The following is a 12,500-nucleotide window of genomic DNA, read 5'->3' as shown; positions in this document are numbered from 1 at the left end:
GGACAGACAGGGTCCGGACCTCCCTCGCCGAGTAGCTCCTGTCGAACTGCCGCAAAGCGTGGGCACTCGAAGAAGGCGTGCTCCGCCGTCTCTGGGACGCCGACGCACAACTGGCAGTCTGGGGACGACGTGAATCCATTGTGGCACAAGTAGTCACGGAAAAATCCGTGTCCGGACAAAACCTGTGCCAGATGGAAAGTCATATCTCCATGTTTCCTAGACTGCCAGTCGCCGACCGATGGAATTACACGGTGCGTCCACCGCGTGTGCCGGCTAGCATCCTGTTGCAGTGCGTCGGCATCCCATTCCTCCTGCCAGCAGTCGATGGTGTTCTGCCGCTCCGTCGCCCGGATGTCCTCCCTCGTTGCAGCACGGTCTGGAGCAAGGAGTTGTTGGTGAACCCGAGCATCCTCGTTGATGAGGTGGCATATCGGTACGAGTCCAGCGAGTAGGGTGGCCGTCTCATACCTGACGGTACGGAATGCCCGTGCCACCCTGATGGCTGCTTTTCGCTGAACTCGTTGCAGCATCCGTCGGCACTCTCGCACCTGAGTTGCCTCAGCCCAGACGGGAGCAGCATACCGCAACACCGATTCTGCCACATACGCCAGCAGCCTTGACTTGGCCGTCCTGGGGCCGCTGTGGTTTTGCATGAGGCGCGTTACAGCTGCCACCACGCGCGACGCCTTTTCGGAGACTTTCGTGACGTGATCTCGCCATTTCAGGTGATCTTGGAGCTGCACGCCCAAGTACCTGATGCTCCTAGAAGACTGGACTTCCACGTCACCGACGCGAAATGTCACCTGCGGCGGAGTCTTCTTGCTTGAGATCAGGACGGCTTCAGTCTTGGCTGGGGCCAGCTCCAGACCGTGCTGTTGCATCCAACGTTGGACCTGGTCAACGGCCTCCTCTGCTCTCGCGCGAACCTCGTCCGTGGTGGTAGCAGGTACCAACAGCGCCAGATCGTCCGCGTATCCGATGACTTCGACGTCGGGAGGTAGCGGCACATCCAGCACCCCGTCATACATGATGTTCCACAGAGTTGGGCCCAGGATGGACCCCTGTGGAACACCGGCGGTTACATGCCGTACGGCGGGGCCTTCGCTCGTGTCAAAGTACAGCACACGATCCTCGAAGTAGCTTCGAAGCATCCGTTGGAGGCCGACGGGAACACCTTTTGCCTGAAGGGCGCTGGCAATGGATTGCCAGCTGGCCGTGTTGAACGCGTTCTTCACGTCCAACGCCACCACAAGCAAGAAACGGTTATCCCGGCCGTTCGTTCGCCGGAACGACATGGCGGTACGGCCGGCCTCAACAACCCGCTGGATGGCGCTCACTGTCGACCGCCCTCGACGAAATCCGAACTGCCGGTCCGACAGTCGGGGTGAAGACGGCTCCTCGAGATGTTCATTGAGGCGATTCAGGATGAGGCGCTCAAGTACCTTCCCCAGTGCGTCAAGCATGCAGAGGGGTCGGTACGAGCTGCTCTCTCCCGGAGGCTTCCCCTGCTTCGGCAGCAACACCAGTCGTTGCCTCTTCCACTGCGCCGGAAACGAAGCGCGGTTGAGGCAATCCTGGTACAGGACCCGGAAGACCTCCGGGAACAACATGATGGCCGTCTTCACTGCCGCATTCGGGATGCCATCGAGCCCTGGTGCTTTGTGATTTGCCATCTGGCTCGCGATGAGCAGCAGCTCGTCGTCCGTTACCGGTGCAATTCCCGCCGTTGTTGTTGCTCCCTCGACGCTTCCAACGTTGCTCAGCTGCGACCAGTCGCAGGGCGGATGCTCAGGGAAGAGGTCGGATACAATGCGTTCGAGGACGACCCGGTCCGCTTCTGAAGGCGTCCGACTGCCCCGGAGCCGGGACATGACGACACGGTATCCTGCCCCGAACGCATTCTCTTCTGCAATTTCGATCAGCTCCTGGAACAAGTTCCGCTTGCTAGCTCGAATTGCTCTACTGAGCTCCGCCCTTGCTGTCCTGTGCTCAGCTGCTGCTATGCTGCGCTCCTCCAAGTCAGCCGTCTGCAGCAACCGGTCACGGGCAACCTCGCAATTGTTCCTCAGTCGAGCCAGGAGGGGAGACCACCAAAAGATGTTCCGATGCGGGTCTTGGTGCAGTCGGGTAACCCGTTGCATCGTCTCGTCGCAGGCCTTGAGCATGGCTGCGATCATACCCTCCTGGCTCGTTGCGCGTTGGACAAAGTCCGCAGCGAACAGCGCCTCGAGGAATGAGGAAGGAGAAAACTGCGAGGTTTTCCATCGGCGGCCAGCGTGACGCACACGCCTCTGGCTTGAGGAATCACCCTGCTGCGACGATGGTTGCCGCTGTCGTTGTTGCTGTTGCTGTTGTGATAACTGCTGCTGTTGTAAGGACTGCTGTTGCTGCTGCTGCTGTTGCTGCTGAGACGACTGCTGCGCTGTCTGCTGATGGTTCTGCAGTTGTTCGGGGGATGGTGGTGTTCCACCCACGGTGTAGAGAACATAGCGGTGGTCTGACGCGGTGTAGCTTGTGCTAACAACCCAGGTGTCAGGGCGAGCGATCGACGGGCTCGCGAATGCCACATCCACTATACTCGGGAGAGCCACCCCGTTGCCAACAAACGTGTATTCCCGACCTTGATTAATCACGATTAGGCCAAGCTGCTCCACCATTCCGTGCAGCTCTTCCCCGCGGTCGCAAGTCCTCGGGCTGCCCCACTCCTCATGTCTGGCGTTAAAATCGCCGGCGACGACGACTTGAGGGTGGGAGAAGCCTTCGAGTTCTATTGCTTCCAAGAAGCGCTCGAACTCTGCGAGGTTAAGGCTTGGTGGAGCATAGCAGCTGATGAAAACCACTCCGCCGATCTGCGCTGCAACCAACCCCTGAGCTTCACTGCACCACACCCGCTGTATTGGTAGCTCACCGACAGCTACCACCGCTACCGCCTTGCAGCTGCTGAATGCCCACCGGCCGTTGTTTTCAGGTGGGCGCAGAACATCAGAGAGAATGAGCACGTCTGCTTTCTCCTCTCTGGCAGCTTGCAGCACCAGGTTCTGGGCATCACGGCCATGGCCCAGGTTCGCCTGCAGAACTTTCAGGGCCGGGAACATCGTTGGGCCGAACGAGCACATTCGCTGTGGCCTATGTGGTGAGCGCCACCGCACAGTGCGCACTTTGCCTCATTCTGGCAGGATCGTGCTTTGTGTCCGGTAAGCCCACAGCGGATGCACAGATTCTGCCGATCTGCGGTGGAACGGCAGTTCGAGGCGATGTGGCCCATCTCCAGACAGCGGAAACAGCGCTGTCGCTCTGGAGGCGTTGGTGGGGCTGCTCGAACCTTGCTCACACAGTCGCACAGGAACAGTTTATGTCCTTCCAACTGCCGAGCCGACTTCACAGGTAGCCGGATGCGTGCTCGCTTCGAACCATCCGGTAGTTCCCAAATGCTGGCAGAAACAACTCCAGCACTTGCGCCAATCTTAGCATCGAGGGCAGCAATGATATCTTCCTCCGTAGCAAGGGGATCGATATCGACTACCAGCAGCTCACCCATTTCTGTGACAAGCCGACTGACGCCTGCGTCGCCGATGATTTTGCGGACGCCTTCCAGCATAAGCGGAGCGTTTGCCGTCTTGCTCAGCTCCATACGTAGCAGCCTAGCATGAGTTCGGCGGCCCTGCTTAATATGCCCTTTCATTTCGCTGTGAGCCGCGTCCAGACGAATGGCTTTGCGCACCTTGTCGTAAATGCCATCCCAGGTTTCGCCTTCGCTGGGAGACACCTCGATGATGTCAGGCCTCGGCTTTCGCTTACGCTGTAGCTGCTGCTGCTGCTGCATACGCTCCTGCTGTTGCTGCTGCGAGCCAGCGACCGCCTGTCGCTGTGGCTGACGTTGCTGCTGCTGCTGTTGATGCTGCGCGATACCGACTGCCTGTCGCTGTAGCTGACGCTGCTGCTGCTGCTGTTGCGGCTGCTGCTGGGAGCGTGGCTTACCCGTAGCTTTGCCGCGATATCTACGCCGTACGACCTCGCTGTAGGTCAGTTCCGGCACAGCGTCTTCGCGGACGGCTGTCGATGCCTCGCTGTGCGGCGGCATGACTACGCGCGACGTCGACGCGCGGGGCTGCTCCTGCTCGTGCTGATTCCGCTGTTGTTGTTGTTGCTGCTGCTGCTGTTGCGCAGAGGATCGGCGCGGCAACGGAGTTGGTGGTTGACGCGGACTAGATGACGGTTGTCCGCCGCCAACCTTTGCCGCCAACAGAGAGTTGAGCACATCTCGGTCGCGTTGATGTGCGGCGGCTAACTTCTCCATCTGCGCCTCGAGCTTCTCCTCACGGCGCTTTGCCTCCTCCTTTTCCTCCTGCAGCAGTTGGCACATGCCGGTTATCTGCTCCAGGAGTTTTGCGTTTTGCTCCTTCATAGCGATATTCTGCTCCTCGAGGCGTTGGATGGTTGCTCTGAGCAACTCGAGCTCCGGAGCCGGTGTCGCGGATGCAGCTTTTGGCTGTGCAGTGGGCTTGTTGATGCCTGTGGCGCTTACCCGAGGCAGCGCAACACGAGGCTCGGTCGCAAACAGCTTGGAACTGGGAGCCAAGCTGGTGCGGCAGTCCACCGACATCGCCCTAGCACCCGAGCGGGTCGATCTCCCGGGTGCTTCCATCGCGATAACCGACGTTCGCGATGGGTGGGGTAAAATGACCCTGGGGGTCGAGATGACCCCGGGGGTCGAATGACCCAGGGGGTCGAAATGACCCCTGGGATTCTGCGCCGCCTAGCTGGTGATCTGCTGCACGATGATGTCGGTTTCCGCTTCAACTCCGGTGTTCAGGGCGAAAAAGGTCCAATTTGTGCCCCCCTGGTGGGCGGGGGGGAGGGGGAAGGGGGTGGGGAAAAATTCAGGAGGGTGCGTCACACACGTGGGGAATTATTCCGCACCACTCCCAAATTTTCGCGGCACGTTCACTCGTCCAAACGGCTCGACCCGGAATTCCACCCTTTTTGGACCACTTTTCCGACTTTTTGACACTTATAAAATTTTTCACTGGGAGGGGGGGGGGGGTGGGAGCGGGGAAAATAATTTTCCCGGACTGCTGGGGTCACGCTCTACCACCCTACCAAAAATGAGAATTTTCGGGCGACCTCGACCTTATCCGACTCTTATCGGGCGCCCTACTCTATTCTGACCTCTGGGGGGGAGGGGGGAGGGGGGGGAGGGGGGAAAATAATTTTCCCGTAGTCGGCGTTACTTGCTCTACCACCCCTGCAAATTTGACAATTTTTCGGCACCTTTGGTTCCGCCGCCAACCGTCACCGGACCGAAAATTCAAATTTTGCCCCTTGGGAATTGCGCCCCGGCCAAATTTGTCCTATGGGTATTACTGAACTGTCACTTCCAAATGTCAAAATTTTTTTTCCCGATGTTAAAACAAGCACATCGGTGAAAACCGCACTTAATTCGGGCCAAAACTCACGGAGTTATTCACGTTTTTGTAATTATTCCGTTTTTACGAAAAACACGTGCTCCGGCGGAAGCACCCCCGACACTTTTTAGTTTTGCGTTTTTCCGCCGATTTCTCGTCCGTTTTTTCGCACAATGCTTAGAACGTCGCTACGCGCACCTTTCAAACCACATCCGGACAAAATCCGTGCCAATTTCACTAAAATATTTGCATGCAAAGTTCCCCATACAAAATGTATGGGGAAAAAACATACACACTTTTTTACACTTTTCACTGCTCGGATCGTCTCGAAAACACAATAAAACGTTTCAGCACCACCAATTTAACTAAAATGGAGTGTTTTCGGGGCCGAAAACGCTAATTTTTGCCCCAAATTTCCACACCCGGAATTCTAGCGCTACCGGGGGGGGGGGCCCACGTACACACAACAGCACGATTTTTCACTTTTACAAAAAATCACCGATTTTCGGGTAAATAACACCGTCTAAAGGTAAAACGGGTGCTCTGAACTCGTTTTTAGCACTTTCCGAGCGATCCGAGGCCGTTTTACACACTTTTTTCCGAAACTCTGTCGGAGCGTGTTTACATCCGTCTTCACTCGACGGCTACTCGATGAACACTCCACAGGGATAACTGGCTTGTGGCCGCCAAGCGTTCATAGCGACGTGGCTTTTTGATCCTTCGATGTCGGCTCTTCCTATCATTGTGAAGCAAAATTCACCAAGCGTAGGATTGTTCACCCTTTCAAGGGAACGTGAGCTGGGTTTAGACCGTCGTGAGACAGGTTAGTTTTACCCTACTGGTGTGTGCTTATAGTCGCTATCTTAACGGAATTCCTGTGCAGTACGAGAGGAACCACAGGTACGGACCACTGGCTCAATACTAGTCCGACCGGACTTTGGTATGACGCTACGTCCGCTGGATTATGCCTGAACGCCTCTAAGGTCGTAGCCAATCCGAGCTGATAGCGCTTCTCAAACCCATTAGGTGTTCGGAAGCTAGCGGGCCTAACAACCCTCTGAGATCCGTTGGAGTCTGCGTCTGCAGCCCGGCGTCTCATCCCGCTATACCTAGGCCGCAACGAGTGGAGTTCGCTGCACGTGTTAGTACCGTAACTGGGAACGCCGTTGGCTTGAGCTCTGCCCAACGTGGATATACCTAGTTTCGACACCTATCAACCGCCCGCAAACGACGGGACTTCAGGCTGGGAGCTGCGAGTTGTAGAGATGCGTTCGCATCGATCCTCTCAGGCGACCCATGCTTGGTGGTTTGTCCGTGTGCCCCTTCCTCGATGTGCGCAAGCTCGTCTTGGTCTGGGGACCACTTCGACACAGGGGATACTTTTGTGAGAGCAAGAGTGTACTTAGTTGAGTGTAGCAAGGGATCGCGTGCCCCTTCCTCGATGGCGCAACGAACCATCTTGGTCTGGGGACCGTGGTGCCGTGCTCTGGTGAAGCTTGGTGCGTGCTCTTTCCTTGTCAGACGAGTGACTTGACTTGGTCTGGAGACCGTTCCTTTACACTAGTGGACAAGAGCTGGCTACTTCCGTGTCAGACGAGTGACTTGACACGGTATGGAGCGGAACACGTAACACTAGTGAGCTTGTCGGCGTGCCTCGTTCTCGACTTGATTGTCTTGATGTGAGAAACGTGCCGACCAAACCAGTAAGCTTACACACCTGCTCGTTACAAGTTGTATAAGTTAATCCGTTTGGGCCGGTTGCCTTGCACATGATGGTGTTGTTGACCATGTTCGGTTAACACGTCGTGTGTCGAGGTGGCCGGCCTTGGTAGTAGGATGTCTTGTGCATGTGACGTGTTGACCTGGTTTGGTCGATGTGTCGTCGTGTACGAGATGACCTACTTACCCGTCAGTTGTCCAAGTTGTATCATGTGTTGACTTAGTTGACGTGTCATGTGCATGGATGATTGGCGTACGGGTCATGTATGGTGCACTTGCTTCAGTTGAAGGGATGTACTAGTACAGTTATATTAATTGTTTATTTCACGATCTGGTCTTTTGGCTGGATCGCGAAAAAAACGCTAAGTCCCAAATCTTGAACTCGAGAGGAGAGCGCTGATGACAACCTTTTGGACTGGAGCTCCCTAGAATTCGGCTTTTTCCTTCTCTAAAGGGATGCACTGTTGTATGAATTGTTTATTCACGATCTGGTCGTTGGATTGGATCGTGAAAAAAAAACGCTAAGTCCCAGATCCTGAACTCGACAGGAAAGCGCTGATGGCAAACATTTTGACTGGAAGTCCCTAGAAAACGGCTTTTTCCTTATTGGCATTATGTGGCACGTTTATTGTGGCTAGAACATTAATTATCCCCCAAATGGCACCAACGCTTGGCGAAAGTCTCGAAATACTCCTATCCCGACGCACCAGCAACCGCAACACGATGCAAAATAAATTGCACGAGCTGCTGATACTTGTACCATGCACGGTACACGGTACCAAAATATACCCCTGAAGGTGTGCAATTTGGTGCTATCCTAGGAAATTTGTTTGGGCAAGCCTAGCTACGCGTGTCGCACGTTGCATGGTGGTCGATCAGAGGTATGCAAAAGCACCTATCTAGGGGAATTACTTTACGTTCTAGTAGCAAGTTCGATTTTTCGGTCCAGCACGGCAGTAATCCTGCATGCATACACTCCATGTACCAAAAATGTATCAACCTAGGCGTTGCTCAGTAGCTTTTGGCGGCACATGTAAAAAGTATTCGAGTTCAGATTCTTGGAACTTTGCGTATTGTTCAAAACTAATAACGAAAACTAAATTATAAATGGGTAAAAGGCTAGGCGTTTCTCAGTAGCTTTTTTGCGCCACGTGGCAAAAGTATTCGAGTTCAGATTTCTGGGACTTAGCGTATTTTTCAAAATTGATTATGCAAATTGAAGTACAAATGGGGCATTAGCTAGGCGTTGCCCAGTAGCTTTTGGCGCCACATGGAGGAAGTAGTCGAGTTCAAATTTCTGGGACGTAGCGTAGTTTTCAATCATAATAAACCGAATCAAACATAAAAATCATGAAACTTACACCACGTCCCTAGGTTATGCACAAAACGTAACGATAAAGTGCCGGCCAGGTTAGAGGTGCACCAAAATTGTGTACCGATTAGGAAAAGTACTCTATGTTCCTATGACTTGGGTGAAAAGTGTTGATTAACTGCTGGTTAGGATAGACAGTTGCTTATCGTACACATCGCAAACGAACACCCCTTAGTGAGCAGTAGCAGAAGTCGATGGAACAAAGCGAATGCATTACAAACTGATCAAGTAAAATAAGGAACGCTACGTACTAGGACTTCTTTCCAAGAATGGTGTCCGCGACGGGAGGGCAAGCGTCCTTCCCAGGTTTCCCTAGTAAACCTTGTATGGTAAACATACCCAAGCGTGTCCGTAAGCACGCAACGATAGTCACGAACGAGCACATACCTAGGGAAAGTACTCTACGTACTAGGACTTCTGTCCAAGAATGGTGTCCGCGACGGTCGGGCACTGTGACGCAATTACCAAATCCTAGAATCGTACAAGCAGTGTGTACAAACATAAACATTAACGCGTTCGCTCGGGCTGCGCCGTCCGTGTTGAACACAAATGTGGGTGATTATATGAGTGGATAGACAAAAACATGCGTGGCGAAGACAGTTTTCTGCACGATGTGCACATAGCTCATTTCGTCGTCCCGGGCTAATGGAACAACACAAAAATATCGAGTATCTTTCTAGGTTTCTGTTATAAAAGGACAGGCCAAAAGGTGACCGGTTGAGATAAGCATTTTAAGCATACAAGCACTTAATTGCAACTTTTGATACAAAAACTAAGAACGTACACGTAGATTGTATCAACATGGACATCCATGATCGCGTACGCCCGGGCTGCGCCCTCCGTGTTGTACTTTCCCTGATTGGTACACAATTTTGGTGCAAGTGTACCAACATGGACATCTATGAACGCGTACGCTCGAGCTGCACCCTCCGTCTTGTACTTTCCCTGATCGGTACACAGTTTTGGTGCACGGCTATCCCGACCGGCAACTTGTACCAACATCGACATCCATGAACGCGTACGTAGCGTACTTTCCCTGATCGGTACACAATGTTGGTGCACGGCATAGGAAATGGGCTTAAAATGGTCAAACTCAATCCATTTCCACTAAAGATAGTCAATAACAGCTGTGCCGATGAAGTAGGGCACGATGCAAGTCAATGTTATTTAATGAATTACATGTTCACCATACATTTTAGTACAAAATTGCTCGGTCAGACCTACAAAGTGCTATATCTCGAATACTAAACGTCGCAGATGGGTGTCGTAGAACAATTTTAAGTTCGTCTAATGATTCTACATCCGATTCTGGATAGTGGTTTTTCGACCACTTTTCAACATTTTGTGACACCCCGAACCTAGGGGCAGCTCCCTAGCTTTTTTCAAAAATGTGCACCGAACGGGCCAGAGAGCTCGAGTAGTCGAAAATTTTTTTTTTGCTAAAACCCCTCAAAACGTGTCAGGAACGCACCCTAGATGATGAAAAGTGCAACCAGAATGTCAATCGACAACATGCCCGGGGGTACAAATTTGCTCTACGCGTCCCTAGGTAGGGTACTTTTTCATACAAACATCAAAGTGTACGGTGCACAAAGTGCGCGGAACAAAAATTGCTCGGTCAGACCTACAAAGTGTTATATATCTCGAATACTAAACGTCGCAGATGGGTGTCGTAGAACAATTTTAAGTTCGTCTAATGATTCTACATCCGATTCTGGATAGTGGTTTTTCGACCACTTTTCAACATTTTGTGACACCCCGAACCTAGGGGCAGCTCCCTAGCTTTTTTCAAAAATGTGCACCGAACGGGCCAGAGAGCTCGAGTAGTCGAAATTTTTTTTTTTTGCTAAAACCCCTCAAAACGTGTCAGGAACGCACCCTAGATGATGAAAAGTGCAACCAGAATGTCAATCGACAACATGCCCGGGGGTACAAATTTGCTATACGCGTCCCTAGGTAGGGTACTTTTTCATACAAACATCAACGTGTACGGTGCACAAAGTGCGCGGAACAAAAATTGCTCGGTCAGACCTGGTACGGGCCATAACTCGAATACTAAACGTCGCAGATGGGTGTCGTAGAACAATTTTAAGTTCGTCTAATGATTCTACATCCGATTCTGGATAGTGGTTTTTCGACCACTTTTCAACATTTTGTGACACCCCGAACCTAGGGGCAGCTCCCTAGCTTTTTTCAAAAATGTGCACCGAACGGGCCAGAGAGCTCGAGTAGTCGAAAATTTTTTTTTTGCTAAAACCCCTCAAAACGTGTCAGGAACGCACCCTAGATGATGCAAAGTGCAACCAGAATGTCAATCGACAACATGCCCGGGGGTACAAATTTGCTCTACGCGTCCCTAGGTAGGGTACTTTTTCATACAAACATCAACGTGTACGGTGCACAAAGTGCGCGGAACAAAAATTGCTCGGTCAGACCTGGTACGGGCCATAACTCGAATACTAAACGTCGCAGATGGGTGTCGTAGAACAATTTTAAGTTCGTCTAATGATTCTCCATCCGATTCTGGATAGTGGTTTTTCAACCACTTTTCAACATTTTGTGACACCCCGAACCTAGGGGCAGCTCCCTAGCTTTTTTCAAAAATGTGCACCGAACGGGCCAGAGAGCTCGAGTAGTCGAAAATTTTTTTTTTGCTAAAACCCCTCAAAACGTGTCAGGAACGCACCCTAGATGATGAAAAGTGCAACCAGAATGTCAATCGACAACATGCCCGGGGGTACAAATTTGCTATACGCGTCCCTAGGTAGGGTACTTTTTCATACAAACATCAACGTGTACGGTGCACAAAGTGCGCGGAACAAAAATTGCTCGGTCAGACCTGGTACGGGCCATAACTCGAATACTAAACGTCGCAGATGGGTGTCGTAGAACAATTTTAAGTTCGTCTAATGATTCTACATCCGATTCTGGATAGTGGTTTTTCGACCACTTTTCAACATTTTGTGACACCCCGAACCTAGGGGCAGCTCCCTAGCTTTTTTCAAAAATGTGCACCGAACGGGCCAGAGAGCTCGAGTAGTCGAAAATTTTTTTTTTTGCTAAAACCCCTCAAAACGTGTCAGGAACGCACCCTAGATGATGAAAAGTGCAACCAGAATGTCAATCGACAACATGCCCGGGGGTACAAATTTGCTATACGCGTCCCTAGGTAGGGTACTTTTTCATACAAACATCAACGTGTACGGTGCACAAAGTGCGCGGAACAAAAATTGCTCGGTCAGACCTGGTACGGGCCATAACTCGAATACTAAACGTCGCAGATGGGTGTCGTAGAACAATTTTAAGTTCGTCTAATGATTCTACATCCGATTCTGGATAGTGGTTTTTCGACCACTTTTCAACATTTTGTGACACCCCGAACCTAGGGGCAGCTCCCTAGCTTTTTTCAAAAATGTGCACCGAACGGGCCAGAGAGCTCGAGTAGTCGAAATTTTTTTTTTTGCTTAAACCCCTCAAAACGTGTAGAAAACTGATTTTAGATGATAAAAAGTGCAACCGAACGTCAAACGACAACTTTGTTGGGGGTACCCTTTTTACTCTACGGGCCACTAGCTTAGGCGCGCCAACAGCGCTTTCCTCTCGGGTTCCCATTTTTTGCCCTCCTGGGATTATGATCATTTACTCATTGCCTACTATAGGGAAGGTACCTTGCTTCGAGGTCAAAAATGAAGATTTCACCAAATCGTAGTTTTAACCTCTATTTAGTCGTAGGAGCATGGTTTGCAGTGTCCGTGGGTCATATAAGCCCCCGTTTGGGTCATACGTCCCCTCCCCGATGAAAATCGTCATATGACTATAGGCCGAACTTATGAAGCAAAAGTGGTGTCTGGTGGGTTCTGCCGATGATCTTAACCTATGATTTTGAGTTTCCACTCTTTCAAAACGTTTCCTGGAGCAGTACATCACGGGTCTACGGACCCAAAGACTTCGTTGCGATGGTTTCAAGCATAAAAGTTGTAACAGTTAAGGGTTTTTAATACGCG

Source organism: Anopheles gambiae (assembly GCF_943734735.2).
Source record: "Anopheles gambiae chromosome X unlocalized genomic scaffold, idAnoGambNW_F1_1 X_unloc_11, whole genome shotgun sequence".
NCBI lineage: Eukaryota > Metazoa > Arthropoda > Insecta > Diptera > Culicidae > Anopheles > Anopheles gambiae.
This window is presented reverse-complemented; position numbering follows the sequence as displayed.